The 15,161-nt window shown below is 36.1% G+C and overlaps 1 protein-coding gene and 1 long non-coding RNA gene across 12 annotated transcripts in view; one reads left to right on the top strand and one right to left on the bottom strand.

Moving 5' to 3' along the window:
* Positions 1 to 15,161, bottom strand: part of rbms3 (RNA binding motif single stranded interacting protein 3) — a 958,643-nt gene that overhangs the window by 12,503 nt on the left and 930,979 nt on the right. The window lies entirely within an intron of this gene.
* LOC134292639 (uncharacterized) overlaps positions 3,606 to 15,161 on the top strand; it is a 36,480-nt gene continuing 24,924 nt past the window's right edge. Inside the window, exons 1-3 of one of the 5 annotated variants that reach the window (XR_009999890.1) lie at positions 3,606 to 3,800; positions 6,678 to 6,743; positions 10,002 to 10,034. This is a non-coding gene — a long non-coding RNA (uncharacterized LOC134292639). Of the gene's footprint in view, positions 3,801 to 5,269; positions 10,035 to 15,161 lie in introns of those variants that run through there. The other 4 variants (XR_009999887.1, XR_009999889.1, XR_009999888.1 and 1 more) reach the window with 4 other exon arrangements.

Genomic DNA, 15,161 nt, shown 5'->3' on the forward strand with positions numbered 1-15,161 from the left:
TTCTATAAAATGAGGCATTTGGCTGAGTGGCATCAAACAGAAAAGTAGATCACCACCATTATCAAGTCACATCTCACTCCTCAACCAAACGTACCAGAGCAGTGTACATTATAACAGTAATATTCAAGGCATAATATGTGATAAATTAAAAGCCTATGTACTTTCTATAACCAAGCTTTCCCTCCTCTTTCCTGCTCCTCCCTCCCCTTGCCACCCTAACTTTTTTCCTCACCCCCAAGATGCTTTTTCCTTCACCTTCCTTGCTTCCAAAATCCTATTTCCCTCCCACCACTCTGGGGGTGTTCGGATTGTGTTTTTCCTGCACGGCAGAAGAGGGTTGGACTGGATGTGCTATCTGTAGACCCTCCAGCCTTCCTCCCTCTTCACCTTCCAGTCACAAAAGGCTGACTCTTCCAAGAACGGGAAGTGCTTTGCCTGAGGCTCTGCCCTTGAGGGGATTCTTAAAGGGGCAGGGCAGTGGAGGCTTCTAATGCAAAGAGGCTGTAGACTGACCCCCTAGAAATTGTACATAAACTATTAATCCCTCTAACTAAAATGGGCTTAACTAGGGTTAAACAGTGAGGGTCTTCATGGGCCACAACATATGTATTATATATAAGAGTGTGGTCCAACCTTTTGTTACCCGAGGGCCAATCAAACTTTAGCATAAGAATGTGAGGCTTCAATATGGCTATTATATGGCTGTTTCTTGAATACTTAAAGCAGTAAGAGGGGTAAATTATTTTTTTTCCAAATGTTAAACTAAAATATTTTTCCAGTAAGAAGGACAAGGGCCAACAAAAATGAATTGGTGGGCCATGTGTGGCCCAGGGGCCATGGGTTGGATGACACTGATATGACATGATATGATATGATATGATATGATATAATCTATAAAAACATTTCTTGGGGCTCCATGAGAAACTTTCGCTTCAAAAAGGGCTCCGCGGCTGAAAAGGTTTGAGAACCCCTGATTTAGAGTATGTATTTTTTTAAAAAAAGCACACACACACACACAATTTTTGCTGTCAGATTGCTGGGGAGGAGGCCAATGTCTTGGTGTCAAGCAGTAAAAGCAGGAACCTGCAAGGACTGTTGGTAGGAAATGAAATGGAGAAGTGAAGATGAGCCACCCTGCTACAGCTGTTATAAAAAGCTCCTTCGATATCACCATTCTTTTACTCCTCCTTGAAAAGGATGATGACATTAAAACAATAAGTAGACAGTTCTGCCAAAGTAATATTTTATAACTGGATGCACATGGACTTGAACACTTTTTTTGCTTTCTATTCTCAGTACAAATGTGGTGTTGGTAGGATTGAGCCATGGTACTAGGGAGATTTCATTATCACCATGAGTAAGTGAGGTGGGATTTGTTCTTCTATTGGGATTTTTAAACAAATGGCCTTGATATATGCTCAGGTAGTCATCGCAAGACTTTGGTTATGATCCAACTGTAGCTTATTATGCTCTTACTGCCGCAACCAGGATTATGCCTCCAATATTTAGTAAGCTCATATGTTTCTTCAAATAATTCATCAATTTATGGTGATCCTATGAATATTATAGGGTTTTATTAGGCAAAGAATACTCAGAAGTGCTTTTTTATGTCTACTTCTGAAATATAACCTACAACACTTGGAATTCTTTGGTGATCCCCCATCCAAGTACTAACCAGACCTCACCATGCTTAGCTTCCATTTTCCAATGGGATATGGTGCCTTTCATACTGGTTCAGTAGACCAGTTATTTATATATGAACAAAAAAATCAGAACTCGAGGCCCGTCACAAAACTTGAATTTGACTCAAGAGTGCCCTAAATATTCTTTTCTGAACCTCTCAAAGGCTCTTAACAAACATTAACCACATTTCTGCTGCTATTGTGTGTGTATTTGTTATGTTGATGAGAATGCACAACGAATATCTTAATAAATACAACCAAAACTTTAAAACTAACATTGACTTTGCCATGCCCACCTGATGCTTTTGTGGTCATGATGAAGCCAATGTGACACAGTTAACAAATCGGAATTTCTGGTCCTCTAATATATTAATGCGAGTCCTTGAAATGCAAGTCTAGAAACTGTATCACTCATCTAAGTTTCCATAACACCCATTAAACTTACCACTAAAAAGAACAGACTTGTTTTTGGCATTTTGGGCTATGAACAGGAAACTGCTCATTCTAGTTTCAAATATAATACCATTTTGGGGCTTCTCCGTATAGATTTGTCAGTCTTTAGGTTTAGAAAACAGTGAAAATTGATAATAAAGCTTGCACCTTTTCTTACTGAAATGATATAGAACAATGCTGTATTCTGGCTTTACAAAAGTAGAATCAGTCATAGTACAAAATAGTCTGAAACAGGAAGAATAATTGTGGAATAAACTGTGACAGTAGCACAGTTCGGTCTCAGACATATGCTGCTGAACTACGTATGAAAGGTATATACCTATAGATGCTAGTGATATTTTTACATTAAAAATATTATATCCCCCAAATATCTTCCTTATTTATTTCTGATAATCACAATGGGACCATATTATTGAAATTAATCACACATATGTAATTTTACTCATTTAATTTTATAGATTTTAAAGGCAAATATAAAGTGGCCTAGAAGTCTGTATCTTCTCACATATACTTATTAACAAACAAAATGGGTGGAAAAGATACAGAAACATTAATACAACACAATTACTCCTAGAGAATATGGATTTGAAAATGTGGTAAAGATTAAGCGCAAATGAACTAGTTTATCACTGTAAATTGACACTTCTAACTTTCCTGATGCATAGCACCATAGTGGTGCGAATGATATCTATATTACTAGATACTTAGAAACGTTATGGAAGGCTGTTGGAAAACACATAACTCTATTGAAGTGGGTGAGGCAATGTTTGTAGACATAGATTAGGTAAAGTTTATCTATTGTGAAGTTAAATGCATTTTTGCTTGCCTAATACATTAAGTTATTAGGAAAACTAGTCAATGGAGTTGCTCCACTTGAATTCCACAGGGTGCCACTGTAGCTACATCAGCATTAGCTAGTTTGTGAACCATTGGTGCTATGCATTTTTTGAACTGAGGAGAACCTGTTTAGAAAGTAATTATACCAGACATTTTTCAACATAGGCTTTCTCCCTAAGGCACACAAGGGTACTGTAGTCCATGGTCCATTCCCCATCCCCCAAATATAGTCAAATACAAGAACGATGAACTTGAATTGCATGCTTGACAATAAAATATAACCTGAAAATCAGACCATGGTGTGATACATTCTGCATAGATCGGGAAGACTACTGTAGATTAATCTGATTTGATAGCATTGACCGTTTTTAATTCATCACATACTTATGGAAGCACCCTGCCACAGTATTTCACAAATAAATAATTATAGTATGAATCAGACATTTTAATCACAATTGATACTTTAGATAGATGGGTTAGCTCATAAGAACACATGGGCTGTTATTTTATCATATATTCATAGCGTATGTGAATAAGAACAAATTGCTAAAAAAATATTTTAGTCACTGTAGTGTTTTGAAGGATTGAGAAGTCTTCTAATTTATAGGACTGATTTTATCTGATCCTAGAAACTCACAGCTCACCAATTGGAGCCAGGTGGAAAATACATAGTAAGTCAAGGAGGCAAATGCAAAACTCAGAAGCAAGACGCCTCTGAACAACAGTTCAATTGAGGAATCACTATCCCATTTCAGACATTCAGAGGGGTTCAACATCTGAAAAGGGGAATACGCTTGCTGTCTTTGCTTTGATCATATGGAATATAAGGTAAGAGGAAAATCCCTTTGTGTGAGTTTCCAGGATTATGATGAAATTTTCTATGTATAAAATACATTTTAAAATAATCCTTGGTAGTCTACTACAATAACGTCAAGTACATACTGGTACATTCTGACTTATCTTATAATAATAATAATAATAATAAAACTTTATTTATACCCCGCCACCATCTCCCCAACGGGGACTCGGGGCGGCTCACATGGGGCCATGCCCAAGACAATACAATAGACAAAATATAAAAACAACATCTTGTGCCCACATGTATGTTTGTGTTTGTCTTACAGTGTTTGAGCATCACTGCACATGTATGTGTGTTTGTGGATATATGTGTATCTGTGTACACTACACGAACATGCACATTAGAGAAGGAAAAAAGCTAATGCAGCAAAATAAATAGAAATTAGAGCTCTATAATGGTTTTTCTGTTTCCGAGGTTCTTTAGTGTCTGTTATTATTGTGTGCCTTAGGCCATTTCTGATTTATGATACTTCCTATCATGGGGTTTTCTGGGGCCCAGTGCGTTTCCATGGCTGAGTGAGGACTCAAATCCTAGTCTCCAAAGTTGCAGTCCAATGTTAAAATAATTATAGCATACTAGCTCTCTTAGGACTTCTTGAGACATCTACAAACAATTTGTCTTTAATGTCAAAATTCCTAGCATTGCACTAGCTTAAACTTTTAGTTGCTTTTATAGCAATACAGTTTAGGCATAATTTTTTAAAAAATGGTATGCAAACTTTTGTTGGAATATAAATATAGCAAATAGAAAACCTTTAGGTGTGAAAGCATTCCTTGTCTCGTTTTCCACAATGCTAGAAATTTGGGTATTGAAGGGATGTTTAGTAGAGGGGGATTCTTATTGAGGACAATGCCTTTATGTTTCCTACTCCCATAGCTATTGATAGTGCAAACATGACCTATTCTGAAGATGTATCAAAGGTAGGGGGGGGGGGATAAAGTTGCTGTGTCCTGAATTCTAATGGAGAAATGTCTAGTCAATAACCAATAATAACAACAACAACAACAACAACAACAACAACAACAACAACTGCAAAAGGCCACCCTGCTGGGATCTGCATGCATCATCCGAAAATACATCACACAGTCCTAGACACTTGGGAAGTTTTCGACTTGTGATTTTGTGAAAGAAATCCAGCATGTCTATCTTGTTTGCTGTGTCATACAATGTTGTTGTGTCAATAATAATAATAATAATAATAATAATAATAATAATAATAATTTTATTTGTATATCCCGCCCCATCTCCCCAAAGGGACTCAGGGTGGCTTACATGGGGACCACGGCCAGTGGAAAAAAATTAAAATAGAACTTCATAAAATACATTTACAAGGCATAACCACATAAAACATGTAAACCATCATTAAAAACATAATCTCAACAACAACCAGGGCTGTAGCTGAGGGGGGGGGGGGGGGTAAGGGGTTCAACCTCCCCCCCCCCCCAGAATTCTTTCAGGTTTTTTTTTAAACTGGTTTACTCATGAATTTTAAATAGTTAACCAAATCCCCATGAATGTCCACTGAGGTTTATCTATGGAGCCTGATTTCTAAATTATTTTGTGTTATGGAACTACTCTTCATGATTAGCTAAAAACAGGTTTAAACCCCCCCCCCCATTTTTTTCTGGCTATGGTTCTGACAACAATTGATAACAGTAGCCGAGCCCAGTAGATATGGTCAGAGCTAAAAAGCCAGGCTGATGCTTGAGCTATATACTCCAGGGATGAGGCTGGTGATAAAGTGCAAAAGGCTAGATATTAAATAGGGCTTGAAGGCCAAGTCAAAATGTAAACTGATTAGTGAAATGCACATTTTCAAATCTTTACGGAAGGTGGCCAGGGTGGATCCCTTTCCTCGCCAGTCATTTTTAGATATGAAAACTTCATTCCTCTGCCCTGATATGCAAATCAATTGAAATGGTGTTTCCCACATCAACTCACAATGGTAGAAAAATGGAGGTTGCATGCCTAAAAACAGCCAGAGGCAGAAGAGTCCATCTACTGATAAGGACTCTTGTGGCAATGGAATCGTTGCCTAGAGATAGTTTCCCTCATTTTGGTGGTTTGGTAGGACATTCATTTCACCTCAAAGCAGGTCATTTTGTATGCACAATCCTTATGCCTATAAGTTATTCCCACTGAGTCAATTACTAAATTATCAACCATCCATTAACCCAGTGGGCATACTCTAAAAACATTCAGGTCACCCTCTTTAGTTGAACTGATGGCTCTTGTTATTGTTATGTTACTGTTTAAAATATTGAAAGGAAAAGGTATGGCTTTGAGATATTTTCCTATGTAACCAATTATTTATCTAGAAAATAGCTCCAGCACCATTTTGTCCAACCATCCAATACTAACAATTCCCAAATTATGCAGCTGACTGCATAAGTGGCCTGTGCTGCCCTCCTCAATCTAAAAGCAAACGTCAATGCTTGGAATGTTAATGCAAAGAAGCATTTAATGAAATCAGGGCTGGGGAAAAGAAAGCACCTTGCTTCTATGAGAAAAGAATTAATCAAGTCTCATATCCACATTGAAATTTCAGTGCACTGATCGTAAATAATTTGAGACAGGGCTGAAAGAGATATGCAACTACCAGAAGAATGCTTCTGGTAAATACTTGATAGAGAAGTAAGTGGGCAGTGGCTGTTTTGGTTAAATGTTCATTCAGTTTATCAATATTTGAAGCAAATTATTCGGGGTGGGTATTTGTGTGTGTGATGTGCAAAAAGAGCACATTGCCTATTTTGATGCATATTTTTCTTTCTGAATATAATTATCTTTGAGAGGACTCTGAGAGCATCTTCTGCATGCTAAGAAGCAAAAATGGGATTTCCTTATAGGTAAGGCCGGAATGGATACAGCATCAGAAGGGCAAATTAATGCCTGTCAAACAAGTATGACTTAAGGTAAAACATGTCTTATCTGTATGTACAAAGTGTGTGTATCTGTGTGTGCTTTCTTTTACTCTTTAATTGGAAATCCCTTAAAGAAAACTATCTCTGTAGCATCTAGCATGCTGCCATTCTGCTCTCTGTGTGTGTATGAGAGAAAGAGTGAGTTCTTATTACAAAGGTCTGCTGCTAATGGATTGGATATGGTACTTTTTCATTTTGCTAATGAGAAAAGTTAAAGGCCATTACATTTTCTGATTAAGATCCCTGCTGGAAGAAATGTGATGTGTACATTGCAGGGATGTAAATAAAGTTAATATTAAGTTAATAAAGTTAATGTATGCAAAGGAAATACACAAGATATCCAATAAATCAGATTAAAGGTTGACAAAAAGAAAAGAAAAGAAAAACTCTTATCCCATGAACAGCACCAATGAAAAATGATGACAGGGAATAGAAACAGAAAAGGTCTTTGAAAGGTGAACTGTGGGTATCAGTTAACAATATGTTTGTATGATGATCAATTACCAAAGCTGCTATCTGGAAAAATGAAATTTTCTAATAGGAAATAATGAGGTTATATATCGTAAGAAAAGTGACACCTTTCATTCAGAATGTGTAGCACAGTAACTTCTAAGGGAAATTCTATATGATTGAAAGTGGATATGTTGATAACATTGTTTCCAATACTAGGGGAAAATGGAGTCAAAACTTACTGTAAATTGTTTGACTAAACATTAGTAAGGGAAAAATGTAAATATTTAACAGCTCAGAAAGCAATCTATATCAGATCTAATGAGAAATGGGTTTTGTGTTTCTGAATCAGCTTTAAACATTTCAGATGAACAAGATTATGTTGCTCACTGATCAGTTAATTATGGAGTATAACCAAGAAGATGTCAGATATATGGATGATCCTGACATGTTTTCAATTTCTCAAATATATGACTATAATCTCTACAAGGATCTTTGGATAAGTAAAAATATTCTATAAGGTTTAGAGAACTGCCTAAATTTATAAATTATCTAAATTTGTTTCAGTTTAGGAGATAGAGACTAAGACTGTCACTGAATGTGAACTGGATAATATCCATGCCATGACTTGGAAGGAAGACAATAGTCTGCAGTCATGGAATGATTGGTAGTGAGTGAAGTACATTCTCCAACAAAAATCTTTCAGTAGAAATTGCTTGTTGCATCTTGGCAAGGTTACTGCTCTGGGAAAAGTGAAGAAAACATGTGGCATGTATAAAAGTATACATTGTGCAGAACCAGCAGTTGGAAAGATAGTTTGCTTCTCTCACACGGATCCTAAAACCAATGAAATACGTCGATGAGGTTCAAAACCAGGACATTTATGAGAGTAAGCTTAAGCTATAATAATAATAATAATAATAATAATAATAATAATAATAATAATAATAATAATAATTGGAACACAACACACCAGACATCACAGTCGTGGAAAAGAAAAAGGTTTGGATCACTGATGTCACCATCCCAGGTGACAGTCGCATTGACGAAAAACAACAGGAAAAACTTAGCTGCTATCAGGACTTCAAGATTGAACTTCAAAGGCTCTGGCAGAAACCAGTGCAGGTGATCCCGGTGGTGATTGGCACATTGGGTGCCGTGCCAAAAGATTTCAGCCGGCATTTGGAAACAATAGACATTGACAAAATTACGATCTGCCAACTGCAAATGGCCACCCTACTGGGATCTGTGTGCATCATCCAAAAATACATCACACAGTCCTAAACGCTTGGGAAGTGTTCGACTTGTGATTTTGTGATATGAAATCCAGCATATCTATCTTGTTTGCTGTGTCATACAACGTCGTCGTGTCAATAATAATAATAATAATAATAATAATAATAATAATAATGGCTTTATTTTTCTATCACGCCACCATCTCCCTGTAGGGACTTGGGGCGGCTAACACAGAGTGAAGCCTGAGAACAACAGAACATAGTAAAACAGATAAAAATCATATTCAATAAGTAAAACACAGTAAAATCAAGCATGAATACAAATGCAATACAATAACGATAGAAACCAATTTAAAACATGTAATGAAGAGATAAAAGGCCACCAATTTGGAGAAGGGGTAACATGAGAGGGCAAAGAAACTAAAGTGCAATAGTGAATTATATTATAAGGTGCGTTTGGGGTGAGGAAGACAAGGTGCAAACATTTTCAGCATAGGAGCAAGACAGGACAGCCAGTTAAATCTAGGAGAGGGTGAAGTGCAAGTTGTAAAGCATTCATGTAGGTAAGATTTTGTCAGTAAGCTATCATACCCTGTACATAACATGAGAAAATATAACTCATCGGAAAACATAATACTGAAAAAGGTTGAAAACTGTGTGGAAAAGGGAAGAAATTACTAGAGATGGAACGATTCAATAAAAAAGCCAATTCTCAAGAGTTTACAAGAACCCAGCAAGGCGTTTAAATAGGATCTTTTGGCAGCCCGTCATTCATAAACAACATGTAACTATAAGAAGTCTACCAATGGCTAATGAAGGAAATATCCCACCTTCAGTGTTTCTGAACTCTAATTGCTAGAGAATGCAACCAGGAAAGTTACATACTGTACTTATTTCCTGCTTGTAGACTTTTCATAGACATCTGATTCTTCACAGTAGGAACTTGAATGCTAGATGAAATTGGTCTTAATTAGCATGCCTTTTCTTATATTCTCTTATATTCTCTTGAATCACATGTTCCCACCACCAGTTATTCACAGAGGAATTTCAAGTTATCTTTTTTTACAGAAAGGAAAATATGATGGTAACTGAAATGTGAAACATCTTTGTGTGCAAATATAATTTTTTTTGAGTTTTCAAACTTTATTGAATAAAAAAACATGTTCAACAGAAAATATGTTAACATTTGGATTAAGAGACGTTTTTCATATTAATATTGTCATTCCCTTTATATAGCAAACAAAACAAAAGTAAGTTATAGTTTCCACTTGGAAATATTATGACCCGTTAGATATATCTGTGTAAATTCAGAAAAGACTAATACTGTGGTAAAAAATGGAAAATTGTAAGAAATGTTGTGACAAAATAATTTGACTGACAAAATACCCTGGGGAAGTCATCTGTACTAACCAATGCAGATGCTCCAATTGTAATGAAAAATAGTCCTGTGCCCTGGAAATCTTTTAATTTAGGAAAAAGAGCTATCAGAAATTAGGGAAGACTGATCTACATCTATCTGTGTATTATTCATATCTATTTATATTGTTTTATTCTCTCCCTTTAGGAAACAAATATTGATGGCCTGACATACAATCGTGTAAGTACCTATAAATGATGGGACAATTAACTAGAGGTCATAATGCATGAACACAGATTTATTTCTGCTGCATAATTTTAAAAAGGGCTGTCTTACAAAAGGTCCACAATCAACAGATTCTTTATTCTCATGGGAAACAATAAACTGGTACTTTTCCAAGTATAGACTTGCAGCCAGCATAGCATAGTGCTTGATGCTGTAGTCTCAAAACCACATCACAGATTACTTTACATCCTTTTGCGTTGTTGCCAAATGACGTTCTTAATGGATAGAAAAGCCCAGCTGTCTTCCATAGCATGGAAAAGAAACATTTGGAATACCATTTGTGCAATCTTAGAAGACCCTAGCCAGCATTCATTGTAGTACACATGTAAATTGTCGAAGTCCTCAGTGCCACCAACTTTACCAAACTTGTATTTAAGTCTCAACCAGGATTCAGTAGAAAAATTTTTACTTCCCTATAGGATAAACTATTTTCAAACAAGAGCAGCTAAACTCTTTGCAACACTGCATCATGCAAATTGTTCTTCCAATGCAAATTCAACATTTGTCAATCATACACATGCCATTCTTATCTTTTAAAAAACGCTCTACTTTCCTTCAAGGAATTCCTCTACCAAAGATCAGCTTTCATTGTTCTCTGCCTGTTATGTCATATATACCTAAACCAATGTGTTAAACTACAAAATCAATAACGCTAATGTTTTAAAGATATGGGGACAGGGTATTTTCTGAGATGAAAAAGAGACTCTGCAATTCTCTCTATTACTGGCCGATTTCAGAGGGTGATGAATTTTGCCTCTGGAGGCGTGAGTCAGCCAATCCGTACATCAGTAACATTCCCACACTGGCCTTGAAGGAATTATAATTGTACAAACTGAGACAGCAGCTGCTTATCACTCATCCTCGCCTAAGGACTGAAACTTTTTGTTATAGTAAAAAGATCAGGAGAAAGAAGTCTAGAAAAATAAGATTACTGGGGAGAAAATGAAAACATAGAGACATTCTCCCTTTCAGTACATCATATCCATCATACATTTAGAAAAAAGGTTGACAGATCTCCCTGAGAGTATGGCCCCCATATTCATGGGGGATATGTTCTTGGACTGCACATGAATACACAAAATAATGGATAGTAGTAAACCCTATTGAAATGAAGGACATCTATCCCAGGAGTATCATAGAATCATACCAGAGGAACTAAAATGCCCAGTGAGTACATGTTTTGTCAGAGAAGGATAAATGAAACCATAGATACCAGTCCCATTAATATGTATGTATTTTAAAACACGTTACTTTTAAAATTCTTTATAGATGTTATAATGTGCTCATAATGTGATAGTGGTAAATATCAGAATGAGAACAAGAGTTGCTCCAAAACCTCTGTATGAAAAATATAATTGTCCAAACACACACAAATGCATCAGGATGTCTATTCACTGCCGGAGGAAAAGAGCAATTCAAGATATCCTATCCTCTGAAGTGGAAAGACAAATACTGCTGCCATATCATCTACACCATTATCCACATAGCCCTCTCACACTTCAGTTATCTGTAAAGTGGCAGGTACTGCTTTCTACACATCCAGTAAGTACCCCATGCCATCTGTTTTCTCAATATGCATACTTCTGCCACAGGAAAATGGTTGCACAGCTTTTAAAAGCTCAGTCAGGCTTAGTGTCCATCCCATCCCAATCCCAACAAGGACCAGGATTAGGATAGCAAGGATTTTTCTAAGCACATTAAATGAAATAGAATGTGAGTGAAAACTGGAGTTAACTAAAAAAAATTGCAGTGTCCTCTAGACTTGTACATGGATTTGTTATGGACATTTGCCTTCAGCTTGTTTGGTTGGTTCAGAAGCCTGTAATAGTATGGGCTCTGTCGCCATTTTTATACCGGCCGCAACAGAACAGTGGCTGTTGAAAACCAGCTGCTTTCGGTTATACATGAAGTGTGGGGAGGGAGGCAGCTGGTAGAAGGAAAAGCTCAGGGGGAGGGGGAGAGGTACCACTCCAGTAGATCCAAATCAAGAGATAAGAGAGGGCTTTTTAAAATGGAACCAGGGTAGGATACGTCCTCGTCGATCCATCTTCCTGCCCTAGGAACTGTGAAACCTCTTTACAATTTCCCATACTCCATTTTCCAGATTGAAACCCTTTTTGGCATCTTCTTTGTAACTTGCTTGTACTTGATAGTATTGGTACCACGATATATGTTTATGTATTTTTTAAAATTTCAGTATGCATTTGGATTAGGGTTATAAATTCGTTATTTTGTTGTTTTAGTAATAGTTGGTATGTCAGCCAATTCTCTTTGCTAAAATCTCTTTTGTGTTTCGCTTCTATGGGTGAGATCCATAAAGGGATTTTGTTGTAGAACCTGTCTTTGTATTTTTCCCAAACTTTTATGATTGATGCTCTTATAAAATGGTTGCTAAATTTTTTCTCTATTTTTCTTTTGTTGTACCATATGTAATTGTGCCAACCTGATTGGAGGTCATGGCCTTCCAGAGTCAACAGTCTACCATTTTTTAAAGAGGCCCAGTCTTTCATCCATATTAAATTGCATGCTTCGTAGTAGCATTATAAGTCTGGAAGGCCCAGACCTCCCCGTTTGATGTCATCCCTTAATGGGTTTATATTAATTTTCGCTTTTTTATTTTTCCATATGAATTTATTTATGTCTTTTGTCCAAATTTTGAATAAGTGATCTGTTCTAATAATGTTCTAAAAAGTGCTTAGTGGTTGAAACAGAAATAATAATTTAGGTAAAACCATCATTTTATTATGGCAATTTGACCCATCAGGGATATGTTAAGAAATTTCCATCTTTCCAGATCTGCATTAATTTTTATCTACTTTGCTTCATAATTGTTTTTTTTAATAATTTAGAATAAAGTATTCAAACCAACAGAAATATGCAACTCTCAGTCTTGAGAGTTCAAAGAGTATGGTCTTATGGAGAGGGAGGAGAAATTATGCCTATGGTTTCCAGAATCTTTTACTTTGACTTGAAATTACTTCTACCTGGTTTTAGAAATACCTTAATAAATTCAATATTCTTGAAGAGTGGATAAAAAAAGTGAACATCATGGAATGAATTATTTACTCAGCTCTCATCAAAGGTATCCAATCACTCCAGCCACAGAAGATTGACAATCTATGTTGTGATGCATGACAAATTATTCCCCATTGTAAAATTATACACTACCTGCTCGAATCATTAGTCACAAATTCTATTGACCCATTTTACCCTAACTAGCTCAATTTCTCCCAGTATGATGTCGTTTTAAATGCTGCAGAGAAAAATGTTTGTTTAAAACTACTTTTAAAAAAATGTTCACCTTGAATAATCATAAAGAAATAACAGCTACCTATTTACTGGAAACAAATGTCTCTTTATACTATATGTTTGAAAAACAATAAAAGATGTAGTACCACAAAAAAGTAAGACAGGGATTTTTTATTTTTTTAAAAAATTATTGAAACAATTCAGTGGGAGCTTTGAAATCAAAATATAATAGGTTTTTTTTGTTGTTTTCTTCCCACAAGCCTTTTATTTTCAGCAGAAGGGTAAGATTTGGCTGTTTTATTCTTTCACTGTTTTACGCTTCTTAATTTATAATGGTGTGTTATGTCCTTGCATACAAATTATCCCACTTTGCCTCTGTCAGAATTTCACCTTGGTATTTCAAAGTGCTTTGTCATTATTTCTTTTCACCAAAGATTACGTTTTTAAACTTTAATCTTTTATTAACAAAATGAACATAAAACATGGTTGAGATTCTACATCTGAACTTTGCTGTGTATGTACAGTTCCATGTTCTCCCATTATCCAGAAGCTTCATGCTCTGGGATAGCCTCATGTTGCTTTCTATTAGTGGGAAAGACCCTACAGAAACAAGTGATCTCGGTTTGGTTGGGGGAGAAATAAGGACATGCTCTCAAACTGAATTTGCTTCATTTTTGGTAATACATCAGAGGATAACAAGCTGTACAAATGCATATTCCAAATCAGACAATTACACATTTCAGTATCACGATGTGCCTTAATGAGAATGATATTGTGCATCTTTTTAAGGGGATGTTGCAAGACGTCTTTTCCTATAACACCCTTTCTTCTAGTAATTATGATCAATTGTTATCATTCGATATTGGAAACTATAAACTTCTGAAAGATAGCTTGACCAATCTTTTCATCACATTCAATTTCCTATTGCTCTACTAGCCTTTTATGCTCAAAGAACTCCAGCTGCTGAAACTATAGCATTGGCTTGTAAGAGTAGGAGGTTATGAAGAGAGACTGGGATTTTCATTTAGCCTCACATAACAGATGGTCAATAAAGAAAGAAAAAGATCTTCCAGATTTATACCTGATAATGTCAAAGCTGTGAGACAGTAAAGGAATGTGTCACTGTAATATCTCTAGAGAAAATATTGTGTGCACTTAGAATAATAGAAGCTATGTTTTCATAAAAAGACTTTAGAAAACTGATGGGATTGGGTTGATGTCCTAAACTATGCATGCACAAATTCTGCCACAGATAAGAAACAGATTTGACAATATAGTTAGCCCATTGAGGGCCTTTAGTGATATTGTAAACCACCGGTAGTTATGGTAAGCCAAAGAAAACATTAGATAAGGAATGTGTAACAAGGTTGCTATCCCACTTGAGATATCTGGGGTAATAGGGACAGCTAACAAAGATATAAGACTTGTGCCTGGAATAACTAGCTTGTTTTTCCATGGAGGGATGTCTGTGACACTAGTTAGGAAAGCAAAATAAAATAAAATAAACCTAACAATGAAAAAAATAGTAACTAACTATATCTATTCATTAAACAGAAGTAGTTTTAAATACATTTTAAATATTGATCCAAAATAAAATGGATCAATGTTGCAAACTCATCCCTGGTTTGTTGTTGCAGAATTTGTGAGAGGATCTCTTCAGTCATGTTGGAGCTGCAGTTAAGGAGGTTATGTTAGTGCTCTTTCCAGCGTAAAGAGTGGATGCCATCACAGTAAATGTTTTCTTTGGTGTCTTTGTCAGCATCTAGTGTTGGTGCATAGGCACTTATGCTAGTTGCCTGCTGGTTTTTGGCAAGATTAATTCAGAGGGTTGAC

This window comes from Anolis carolinensis, chromosome 6, assembly GCF_035594765.1.
Source record: "Anolis carolinensis isolate JA03-04 chromosome 6, rAnoCar3.1.pri, whole genome shotgun sequence".
NCBI lineage: Eukaryota > Metazoa > Chordata > Lepidosauria > Squamata > Dactyloidae > Anolis > Anolis carolinensis.